This window comes from Echinops telfairi, unplaced genomic scaffold (genome assembly GCF_000313985.2).
Source record: "Echinops telfairi isolate 266 unplaced genomic scaffold, ASM31398v2 ScPeMD7_31;HRSCAF=116, whole genome shotgun sequence".
Taxonomy (NCBI): Eukaryota; Metazoa; Chordata; class Mammalia; order Afrosoricida; family Tenrecidae; genus Echinops; species Echinops telfairi.
The window spans coordinates 55,747,465-55,760,554 of record NW_022103928.1 but is presented as its reverse complement, the minus strand read 5'-3'; the positions used below and the strand labels follow the sequence as shown (position 1 = coordinate 55,760,554).

Sequence of the window (13,090 nt, the reverse complement as noted above, 5' to 3'; positions counted from 1 at the left end):
CTAACACCTTTTATGGGGAGAAACTTGATTTCAAGCTATGAGGCTCATCGTGGCAGAGCAGGCCACCTAGGGAACCTGCCCAGTTGGGATTAGTGGCCAATACTGTAAACAGAGAATGATCAACAGGAATCTCCTAGCAGAGATCATCATATTACTGGGGAGAGCAACTTCTCTAGATCCCAAGGCTCCAGGGGTATAACAAATGCTAGGAGAACCTAGAGGCTCCTTCTGGGCAAACTGGCCTCTTCTGTTCCAAGTACTTCCTTCCGTACCTTTGAGAGGAATGGAATTGTTCCTTAGGAATCTGTCTGGTCTGGTTAATTTTGTAGATAAGAATTGAGAACCTCAAAAGTTCTGTAATTTGTTTTAGATCATAGAGCTAGGTTGAAATAGAAATTATGATATCCTTACCAGGTTTGGTTGGTTAGGAGTGAGAATGATCATTGTTTCAGGGGACCATAGAACAAAAGAAGTGCTAGGTGACTTTACTGTGTGTGCACGGGACCTCCTTTACTTTGTCAGGAGAAAAGCTTGATTCCGTGCCTTGGATGAAAGTCTCTTACCTCTGTACAGACGTGAATTACGGGAAATTTCTTGCTAACTTGAGCATTTCAGTTTTTTTATGAAGAGTATTTATAAGAATTGGGAAATTGGTTCTCAAAGTCTTGTTAGGAAGACTCATTAGCAAAAAAACCCAAAAAATCAACAAAAAAGGAGTTGTTTGTGTATGGAAACCTTACACCTGGGAAAAAAGGTAAAACAATAATGCTATTAATAACTATAAACTTGAACAAAACAGTACCTTTTTGAAATGTTTTAGCAGTCACTTTTAATAACTTAAAATAGATTATTTGGGGAATAGTAATATTTATTTTAGCAAGAAATATACATTTTTCGTGTTTTTTTAAGGTAGATAAGGCATTCTAATATTCTTATGTATTAGGTATTAATAAGCAAAGAACTAGGTCACTTATTGTAGATAGTACTGAAATATCAACTAAAATAAGAAGGAAAAATGCTACTGGAAGGAAAAACAACCTTTTTTATTTGACATTCTTTAAGACATTAAAAAAAAATGACAACAAAAACCCCGACTGCCTTCAAGTTGATTCTGACTCATGGCATAAAAGGGTCTCAGTAAATCCTGTGACCTTGCACAGTTCATACGTCCCGTTTCTTTTGTAGTATAACTACGTAAGTTCAGGGATGTCAATTATTAGGTCTTCTTCCATAGTGTTATGAATTTAATTGACTCTATTCTGAATCATGGTGACCCTGCATAGAACAGAAACAGCTTCATGATCTTGGTACACAGAAACCAAACGTTGCCACTATTTTGTAGTGCCTTCCAACCTGGAGGTTTATCTGTCAACACTATATCAGATAATATTCTGCTATGATTTTAAGGTTTTCAGTGGCTAATTTTCAAAAGTTGATCTCCAGACCTTTCTTCTTCATCTGCCTTAGTCTGAGGGCTCCATTGGAACTTGTCTACTATGGCGATTTTATTTAAAATACTGATGGCATAGCTTCCAGCATCACAGCAACGTGAAATAATAGTACAACAATTGGACAGGTCAGTCTTTCACGATAGATTACGTAATAAATAAATGTATTATTAGACCTTCAAGTCTTAAATAATATGTATAAATATCTGTTAAGTGTTTTTCTGTATTTCTTGTCTTATAGATGCATGGGTTTTAAAATCCATCCTCAGGCTCCACTTCTTTTACTTAGCCTTTTTCTTGGAGTTAAGATTACACAAGATTTACATAGATTTAAGAGACTGATTTTGAAAGACCTCAAATGCTAAGGATAATTTGAGTCTTTGCTAAATGAGATATGTTGTGATTTAAAAGAGGACAGATTGTGTTTTTGTTTAATGTTTTAATCTCTGAAAATACTGGGAATATATGTTTTCCAGTTCTCCTAAATCAAATATAGCCTCTCCCCCGCCTTTCCAGAAAAGGGGCCTTGAGGCTTTATTTGGAGTTCAGGGAACAGATTTTATTCCCATTCTAAAGTGAATTATGACAACAGGATTTTGTTTCTTCTAAAGCGAGAGAGGATGAAACTGACTGGTGTTAATGTTAAAGTAAATATATTTTCTAGAGAAAGTAGACTCTTCCTCTGCCCTATATAACTGTATTCTATTAAAAAAAATTCTCTCTCTCTCTCACTAAGTCTTCACATGGTAGAAAAATTCCCTCACTGAAGAGTTATGGATTCCTTTGATGGAAATGTTTATTTTGCATGCATATGGGAGTCTTGTTTCTTCTTCCTACTTAACACAGAAAATTACCTCATAATATTTCTTTAACACTTTTTTAAACATTTCAAATGGGTCCATTATAATGCGTTGACTAGTTACAGCTCAGGTGCTTTAAATTTTTTCTTATTAAATGACATGAATACTTGCATATACAGTATATCTGAGAATTTAGATTTCTTATCCTAAGATAGGATCCCAGGAATGGAGTTCTTTGGAAAACCCTTTTACACTTCTCAGTACATTATTAATAAAAGGCTTTATCAGTTTATACTTTTTACTATGAATTCCAGGGTCCTTTTGGGTGCTTGGAAGGAATATGCAACAGATTGCTTACCTGCTCATGTCCAGAAACATATAGTCTCTGCCACCTAGTAGTTGTGGATTCTTGGGTAGTAATTTAGCTTTTGTGGTCCTCAGTTTCCTCACTGGACAGTTCTATTCAGTGAATACTAGCTGTTCTCATTCTGGAACAGAGGGGAGAGCACTGCTGAGAGATTACCAGGTGATTTGTCTGGAGGAAAGGAGAAGGCGGGAGAATTGAATGCACCTTGAGGGAGGAGGAAGCTAGGGCAAATGAACAAGACATTCTTTTTACTTTTCTGTTGCTGTTTTAAAAATCTCAATACAAAACCAACCCAAGCCTACTTACTACCTTTGAGTCAATCCCAACTCATAGTGACCCTATACTGTATAGGATATCCAAGAATGTAAATCTTTATGGGAGCAGACCGTCTCATTTATATCCTTAATTCTGTTGAAATGTATGGATTTTAAAATAGTTATAAGTAGAGAATGAAGGTGTAAGAATCCAGATGTATAACTTCCCAAAGTAAGTTGTGTTCTGTGTAGATGATAAGTTATGTGGAATGACTCTAAAACCAAGCACAAGTAAATAAAGACACAAAAATATATACATGTGATGGGTGTGTCAAACGTATGTTTAAGACAATATTTAAAAGTACATTATTTTGTGATGAGAAAGGCATCAAAATGAGGTTTCCCAAGTGAAGAATAACAAAAAATGAATGGTGTGTTAATTCTTAATATCCTGTGATGAAATTTGTTAGTTTTTTTTTTTTAGTTTATAACAATTTTACTTTTTGGTCTCATTTATCATTTTATAAGTTAGAAATATAAATTATTGTAGAAGAACAGAATTTATAGCATAAAAATATTTTCCTGTGGAAAAGTTTGCTGAATCGTGATCGTTTCAAAACTTTACTGTTATTCAGGCATGCTGTTTGGAGTTTCTTGATAGACTGTTAGAAAATAGTGAGTTTATTCCTTTACTGAATACATAATTCATCTGAACAAAAGCTTTTCTTTGTCTCCAATTTCTTGCTCTTCGTTGTATTTACATTCTCCCTTTTAAAAGGCTGCTTTGGAGCCAAAGAGCAACTTTGTTTGAATGTGCAAGACCTGGGCATAGTGTCAACTTTAGTGGTAGCTGAATAGCTAGGGTGAAATAATGGATGGAAGACTCTTTCTTAAATGTATATTTTTCTAATAGCAATGAAAGCAGTCCATATACCCACTGAACCTACTACGGTTGGATAGATTCTGACTCACAGCAGACAAACAGGACACCATAGACTTGCCCCATGGGTATTCCGAGGCTGTAGTTTCTAAAGAAGCACATAACTATGTCGGTCTCCTGTGACACAGCTGGTGGGTTTGAACCACGGATCAGCAGCCAAACACTAACCACTGTGCCATCAAGACTCCTTAAAGATTAAACCAAACCCACTGTCATCAGGTTGATTCTGACTCATAGTGACCCTACAGGGTAGAGTAGAACTGCTCTGTGGGTTTCTGAGGCTACATCTCTATGGGAGCAGACAGCCTCCCAGCATCTCCATGAGGCCTCCTTAAATTGTTGAATTTTTGTGGTAATGTTTTTTTTTTCAAAAGTGTTTATTTAACTGGAGAGAATGGCTATCACTAGTGGTCTGTTAAAACCGGGTTTTGTTTATTTATCTATTTTTTAATGATTTTTGTTTATTTTTAAAAAATTTACATCGCATTTTAGAGTCCTTATTTCTAAGAATTCTGAAGATTACATGTTTATGTGTAATTTTATTATTTTTATCATTAATTGTAGCATTTAAGTAAGAACTATTCCAGATTATTTGCTCTCTGCTATTTAAGTCTGAAAGATCCTGTATTTTTATTAGATCAAAGCAATTATCATTGTAGCCCAATCATTTCTCTTATATTGACTCAGGAATTATTTCATTGGGGATTATGCTTATCTTTCATAAATATCCTTTGTTGGTTATAAACTATAATCTGATATTAAGAGGTTATCTAAAGTATTTCTTGAAATTTTTCTTTATTCAGCACATTTCTTGGTTTTGCAAGATTATTAAGATTAACAGAAATTTAATATGAGACAAAAGACAGCTAGATTTCTGTCAAGTGGAAATATTTATAAATTGGTATTTGCTGCTTCTACAGTATACTGATGCTTTAGAATATGTTTGTCTTTGGAGAAGTTTCTAAGTAATTAAAGTAGTATGTTTAATACAATTCTGTATTACATATTTTATTGTATCTTGCAATCACATAATAATACTTCATTATACAAGGATTAATAATCTCAATCTAGATGTTCTATTCAAATGTAATCAAGCTCTGTTACTTATTATTTGCCTTTCTTTTTGGAGCCTCAAGTGAAGCATTCTTATTTTATCATCACACATTTAGTGATACAGTCAGTATCAGGTGCTCAATAATCATTGTGACTTTATGAAGCTCTGACCTAGATTTTGTTTTAATCTAAACTAAGTATATAGTAATTTTTAAAAAATCATTTTATTGCAGGCTCGTACAGCTCTTGTAACATTCCATACATGAATCATATGCCCTTAGTAATTCATAAAGCTTAGGCTTTACAATGGATTTTCACTTGTAAATGAAAATCAAATTATAAACTAATTCATTTAGTCTTTATCAAAATATTTTGATAGTTGAATCTGTTTTCAGTAGTTGCAGAAACCAAGAGATTTTGGTTTTTGTACTTTTGGTTTGTTGACATAACTCTTTAAAAAAATTTTTTTTAATTTTTAAATCATTTTATTGGGGGCTCGTACAACTCTTATCACAATCCATACATCCATCCATTGTGTCAAGCACATTTTTACATTTGTTGCCATCATCATTCTCAGAACATTTGTTTTCTACTTGAGCCCTTGATATCAGCTCCTCATTTTCCTCCTCCGTCCCCACCCCTCCCCCTCATGAACCCTTGATAATTTATAAATTATTACTATTTTGTCATATCTTACACTGTTTGACATCTCCCTTCACCCACTTTTCTGTTGTCCGTCCCCCAGGGAGGAGGTTACATGTAGATCCTTGTAATTAGTTCCCCCTTTACACCCCAACTTCCCTTCACCCTCCCAGGATCGCCACTCTTACCACTGATCCTAAAGGGTCCATCTGTCCTGAATTTCCTATGTTTCCAGTTCCTATCTGTACCAGTGTACATCTCTGGTCTAGCTGGATTTGCAAGGTAGAATTGGTATCATGATAGTGGGGGTGGGGGAGGAAGCATTTAAGAATTAGAGGAAAGTTGTATGTATCATCATTGCTAGACTGCACCCTGACTGACTCGTCTCCTCCTGGAAACCCTTCTGTAAGGGCATGTCCAGTTGCCTACAGATGGGCTTTGGGTTCCCACTCCGCACACCCCCTCATTCACAATGATATGATTTTTTATTCTTTGGTGCCTGATACCTGATCCCTTCAACACCGCGTGATCACACAGGCTGGTGTGCTTCTTCCATGTGGGCTTTGTTGCTCCTCAGCTAGATGACCATTTACTTACCTTCAAGCCTTTTAGACCCCAGATGCTATATCTTTTGATAGCCGGGCACCATCAGCTTTCTTCACCACATTTGCTTATGTACCCATTTGTCTTCAGCGATGGTGACACTAGTCTTGGTGAAATACATTTCTGAGAAACCAGGTGAGTGTTTCCCATATTTATTGCTACATAATAACCCATCTCCCAATTTAAGGGTTGACTGGATGTTCTTTACGTGTGTTTTTGGCTGAGTTCCTAGAAAGGTGGGAAATCTAAAATGTTCCCACTCAATGGCTGGCAGGGAACAACTCTACCAGCTAGGTGCTCAAATGGAGCTGGTCTCTGGGGCCCTAGGCTCTCCTTAAGGTAGGTGTCTCCATGTAATTATTTAGGCTTCCCTAGTGACAGAATGGGTACACGTTGGGCTGCTAACATCAATACCAGCAGTTCAGAACCACTGGCTGCTGTATGAGAGAAAGATAAGGCTGTCTACTCCTGTACATAGTTCTCTTCTGTCCTATAGAGTCACTATGAATTGGAATCGGCAGCCAGTGACAGCGTGGTAGCATGATTTCAAGAAGGAATTTTCCAAAGGCAAGGCTACAGCTCTTTTAAGGCCGATTCTAGAATTATCCAGAGTCACTTCTGCCAATTCTGTGGTTTTTTTTAAATAGGTCACAGGGTTGTATCAAATCAGGAAAAGGAGAAATAAACTTTCTTGATGAAATACTAGCAAGATGTCATTGAAAAAAGAGCAAATGATACAGGACATATTGTTGCAGCCATCCTAAGAAACATAGATTACCTCAAAGGAGATTCTCCCCTCCTCCTCCTCAACGTAGTTGCTAGTTATTACCATATGTGATAGGGTTTGGGGGCTTTTTTTGTGCCAACATGGCACCTGTAAGAAGATACGCTTGGAGTTTAGCTTGTTGATTAGGTCGCAGCCTGATGACCTCCCTTGGAGGTGCGACTAAGATATACACGTCTCTGGATATCAGCCTCCGTCTCTCTCTGCCTTCACCTTCCTGCTTGCTAGTGACCTTGAGAACTGCTGGAGCCCTGTGATGCTTCCACTGATGTTGGATCCACTTGACTTTGCATTGATAAGCTTATGATATTTCTGCATTCTGCATCGTTACATGTGACTGTGAATCTGAAGAGGGACTTATGGACTAGTATTGAACTTAAGGACTTGAGTTGAACTGGGCTGTTTTCATGATAGAAAGCTCTTTCTTACACATATATATCAGTGTCACTGCATTGGTTTCTGTCATCAACCCGGCCTAACATACCATATTTCAGGAATTGGTATGATCGGGTTGGAGAACTGGATGTACAGTAACATCGCGTAAGAGATATTTGCCTCTGTTTTCACATATGTACCTAATAACAATGTCAATCTCACAAGATTACTTGACAATTAAGTGTTTTAATTTGTTTGAAAGTTATAGTTAGCATAATGTGGGAGGTTGGGCTAGTCCATTCCCTATTTCCTTCATGTTTGATATAAGAATTTGTGATGATAACACTTAACATTTTAAAAATTATAAACTAAGTCATTTAGTCTTTATCTTATCAAAATATTTTGGTAGTTGAATTTGAGGAAAAGTTTATAAGAATCATCATTTATGGATTATCTAATCTAAGTATCTATCTAATGCCAGAATTCTTTATAAACTATGTGTTCTGTTTACTGTATAATGAGTTGATAACCCACTGCCTTCGAGGCTGTATATGTGTAGAGAAACAGATAGCTTCATCTTTCTCCTGCAGAAGGTTGGTGAATTTGAACTGTCTGCTTTGTGTTCAGCTTAGCCCATTACACTGCCTGAGTCCTTAGGAGGTAAAAAAGATTAGGTTAAATAGTTAAAGGTTCAGAATTATACATAACACTAGGCTTCACTACTTTTTGATTTGTCATACTGTGGTGGCTTGTGTTTGCTGTGGTTTTGAGGGCTTTGTCACTGATATTTCAAATACCATCAGGGTCACTCAAAGCAAACAGGTTTTAGCAGATCTTCCAGACTAAGAACAGACTACGAAGAAGGAATAGGCTGACTACTTCAGAAGGAGAAGCCACTGAAAACACTATGGATAGCATGGAAACGTTGTCGGTTACTGAAAACCTAGTGAGCAGAAGCAGAACATTGTTAGAGACAGTGCCAGAAGATGAGCCCCTCAGGTCAGAAGGCACTGAAAATACTGTAGAAGAGCTGCTTCCTCAGAGTCCACTGTAACTGTGGTTGGAGTGAAGCCAGTGGGGGGAAAGCCTTTGTGACCTTCATTTGCTGATGAGGCATGACTCAAAATGAGAAGAAACAGCTGCAAACATCAGCTAGTAATTAGAACTTGGGGAATCCAGGACAGATAAACCCCTCAGGACCAAGAATGAGAGGAGTAATACCAGGAAGGTAAGGGGAAGGTAGAAGGAGAAAGGGGAACCTGTCACAAAGATCTACATATAGCCCCCTCCCAGGGGGACAGACAACAGAAAAGTGGGTAAAAGGAGACATCGGTCAATGTAAGACATGAAAAAATAATAATTTATAAATTATCAAGGCTTTTTGAGGGAGGGAAGGTGGAGGAGGAAGGGGGAAAAAATGAGCTGATACCAAGGGCTCAAGTAGAAAGAAAATGTTTTGAAAATGATGATGGCAACAAATGTACAAATGTGCTTGACACAATGGATTGATGCATGGACTGTGATGAGAGCTGTACGAGCCCCCAATAAAATGATTTTAAAAATTTAGAATTTGGAATGTACAAAGTATGAACCTAAGAAAATTGGAAGCCATTAAAAATGAGATGAAACACATAAAGATTGATACTCTAGCCATTAGTGAACTGAAATGGATTGCTTTTAACACACGAGGAGCGGTGTTGCATCATGGTCAAAAAAGACATCTTTAGATCTATTTTGAAGTACAGTGCTGCCTGTGATAGGATAATGTTTATCCAAATACAAGGGAATCCAATCAATTATTACTCAAATTGATGCACTAATCACTAAAGCTAATAATGTAGAAATTGTAGAATTCTACCAATGTCTTCACTCTGAAATTGATCAAATATGTGCACTCAAGATGCATTGATAACTATTGGTAGTTGGAAAGCATATGTTGGAAAGAAAGAGGAAGTAATAGAAGTTGGAAAATATGGCCTTGGTGATAGAAATGAAGCAGGACATCACATGATAGAATTTGCAAGGACAACTTGTTCATGGCAAATACGATTTTTTTTTTTCAATGACACCAACAGCAACTATACGGCACATAGCAACAACAACATGCTTCTAAACTATTGCCCGCAAGATGATTCCAACTCATAGCAACACCATAGGACAGACTAGAACTAACTGCCCCAAGACTGTAAATCTTAACCTGCTGTGCTGCCAGGGCTGCTTAATGCTGTAAACCAACGGACTTGCTGTCTCCACCTGTTTCTGCCACATTCTGTTCTACCTTCCCTTTTGCAGGAAACTCTTGTAACTTTACTAAGAAGGTTTTCTGGGTCAATCTTTAAAATGTATTACCTAATTTTCAAATTTCTAGCCATAGGGATTGTAATACTGAATTAGACAAAAGCAGAATCGATCTGTAATGTTTGGGTAATCATTCATAAGGAGAGCTAGAGAAAGGATACTTAAAAACAAACATTGTAGTAAGTAGTCAAAGTCAGAGATTTGATTCTGTGTGAGTCAACTGACATTTATTCCAGTCTCTGGTTACTAGTGCCACCAACCTGTCACCAGGTGAATGAGTTACGTAAACTGGGTCAGAAAATGTGTTCAACATATAGACAAATAAGTGAAAGTGCATGCCCTGCTTTGCTTTTGAAGATCTGTTTGAGGAAGATATTTATTTGCCTTTAACCAGTATCTAGAAAAGAAAAAAACCCCATTATATTAAATATAACCAACAGTCTGAAGAGTGGAGAAAGAATTTTGGGACTCCCACAGTGATTAGGCAGCGGAATAGGCTTCCCAGGAGACTTCCTTTAAAGACTGGAGCATATGGCAGACGATGCTGTGGATTACATGAGCAGTACTGGAAATGAGAAGAATCAATGAGAAGCAAGTTTAATTTTGTGAAGTCTGTCTGCCTAATGAAAGCTAGGGTGGACATTGCGTTTCCGCTAGATAAATGTGTCATTTGAATCCCATGTCATCTTCTCATCAAGCCCTAGAGATTACTTGGGGGAAACCTCTTAGGATTATCTGAAACACTGTGTTTCACGGTATAGCACACAGGGGACACCTTTACAATGGTAACTTTCTACAGCACTTGGGGAGCATGTTTGTGGCACGAGTTTACATTGTCTTGATTCTGAGATACCATCAATTGTGAGATACAGCTTTTGATTTTAAAATAGTTCTTTTTATTTCCTTTTATTTTTTAAAATCATTTTTTTCTGAGGAGGAGTTTTTAATCTCAGGAGTGTTCTTAATTATTTTTGTTCTTAACCAATGTGGTGACATGCTGCTCTCCTTTACATGTAGCACTTTAAGATTGAGAGCATCAATCTGAGGCCCGTCTAAGAATTACTTTAGCTTGATTTCCATTTTCAGTTTTGTTTTCTTTACTAATTATATTCCATTTCACTAGATGTTAAATAGCTTTATCTTGAAAGTTATCAAAAAAACTTTATACACAGAGATAGTTGGTACCTGATCAGAATGATCACTTGTTAAGACCTTCACTTTACATAAACCAGACACATTGGCTTCCTTTACAATAGAATTTTTTATGATATTGCCTATGGTTTTGGAGGGGTGGGATGGGTGGGTGGGCATCCTACTGCTTTTTTAACTGCAGATCCTGCCATGCCACAAGCAGTTGGGCTGGATGATAACTTGTTTCAATGTGGCATTGTAGGGGTCTTTTAAAATGAAGACATCTCAAGAGATAACCAAAAATTTAAAATTAAGCTAAAATTTGATTTTATGTAGTTTTGTCAATGCATATAATAGTGGTGACAGATAAATAGGTATGTTTTTATTTGTGTCGAAGTGTATATATAGGTAGGCAATGACAAGGTATCTTAACCTTTGCAATGGCTGGCAAGGTTCTTTTGCTATCAAATTTCAGATGCTTCTTAATTTATAAATTTGAAAAATGTACATTTTAGAATTGATAAAGTTATTTCTTCTTCCATGTGTAAATAAGACAAGACAGAAAATGAGTGGTATTCTTACTAAGATAAAGAATCTGAGTGTCTGATGACCAACACACAATAAGTAGTAGATCTGGGATTATAAACCAAGTTTGAAACCAGGTTTCATAGATATGTGTGTTGTCTACTAGGCTACCTTTTCAATAATTCATTTTTTGATATGGTGTATCTTTATTGAGATTCATTAACTCAACAAACACTTTTAAAATGTTATTATTTTATGCCAAGCATGATGTTAATGATATTGTAAGACAACAGAAAGACAGATGTGGTCCTAGTCCTTATGAAACCAAAAACTTTGGAAGACTGAAACGAAACAAATAATTGCATCTGAGAGGGAAAAGTTGTAAGATGGTGTGAGTATGTAACAGCCAGACCTCACCTGTTTCTCAGATGGAAAGGGCGTCACGTCATGGAGGCTCTAGAGAAATTACTTTCTGGCAGAGGTGAGAACATTAGTGTGAGTTAATTGCTGTACATACTTGAGTTTAAGCTGACCTGAATATCAGCCGAGGCTCCTAATTTTACCACAAAAACGGCATTGAAAATGTGCTGAAAAACCCGACTTATACACGAGTATATATGGTAAAGCCTTGGGGTTAGGAGTAGAGTCAGTATATATAAATCGTATTGCAGGCAACAGAAATAACTTCTGCAAGAGCAAAAGGTAAAACAAAATAATTCTGTTGGAGCATTGAGAAGAAAGGGAAATAAAGGTGGAGAGGAATGCAGGATTGTGGCCTTGTTCAGGATTTTGGACTTTATCCTTAAGTGCCAGTCAGGATCCATGAAAGATTTTGAGCAGGAGTGTGGCATGATTAAAATTTCACTTGAAAACATGAATTTGATTAATGAATGTGGAAGCCATATTAAGAAGCTGTTCTTCAGCAAGTAGGAGAGGGTGGGTGCCAGGGATAGATGGAAATGGACTTGAGATTTGGGAGGTGAATAAAACCTAGTGATTTTACAGAAATCTGAAACTAGAATTGGGAGAGTGGAGGAAGGAGGGGGAAAAAAAGAGAAGGGCTCAAGTAGGAAGACAATGTTTTGGAAATGATGATGGCAACATATGTACAAATGTGCTTGACACAATGGAAGTATGGAAATGTATGGGTAGGAGCTGTAAGAGCCCCCAATAAAATTATTTAATAAAATAAAATAAAACTAGAGTTGCTATTGTGCCGTCTGTAGAATTAAATTGTAAGATCACTTATCACTAAAAGCCTTTGTGTATCTTGTGCTGTGTTTGCTATTACCCTGTTAGATTAGTGGTGGCATAATTAAATATCTATAAAGGTATGGATTATTAATGAATTAAGCCATCAAGGGAAATAGTATAGACAATGGGGTTCTAGAGATTCACGCTTACCTAATGGGGGGGGATTATTGCTGTTTTTCTTAGGTGCATTAGAGACTCATAATGGGGAAGGGGACAGATATTTGGTTCCATCTGATTATGAACATGTTAGTGTGTAAGCTTAATATTGCCACACATTTCAGTTTTTCACAGAATTCTGGCAGATTTTTTTTTAAGCGAATTACTTGGGAACTAATTAAAATGTTTTAGAAGCACCAGCAATTATTACTACACAGGGCTAAATAAGCCAATGGTATTTCATTTTCCCATCTCTGCTTTATAAAAGGGGTTTTCTTTGTTGCTTGGTTTTGCTCTGTCTTGTTTTTGTGCATGTTATTATCTCCACAGGTCTGTCTAAATAAGATAGGCTGGGTGAACAATCTGAGGAGAAAACAACGGAACCAACAGTTCCGCGGAGACATGGGAGAGGGGGAGGTGGGGGGAAAGGAAGTGGTGTTAACAAACCCAGGGACAAGGG

At 36.9% G+C, this 13,090-nt stretch overlaps 1 pseudogene; it reads right to left on the bottom strand.

The window, feature by feature from the left end:
* Positions 1 to 9,950: 9,950 nt before the first annotated feature.
* Positions 9,951 to 13,090, bottom strand: part of LOC105978553 — an 11,500-nt pseudogene continuing 8,360 nt past the window's right edge.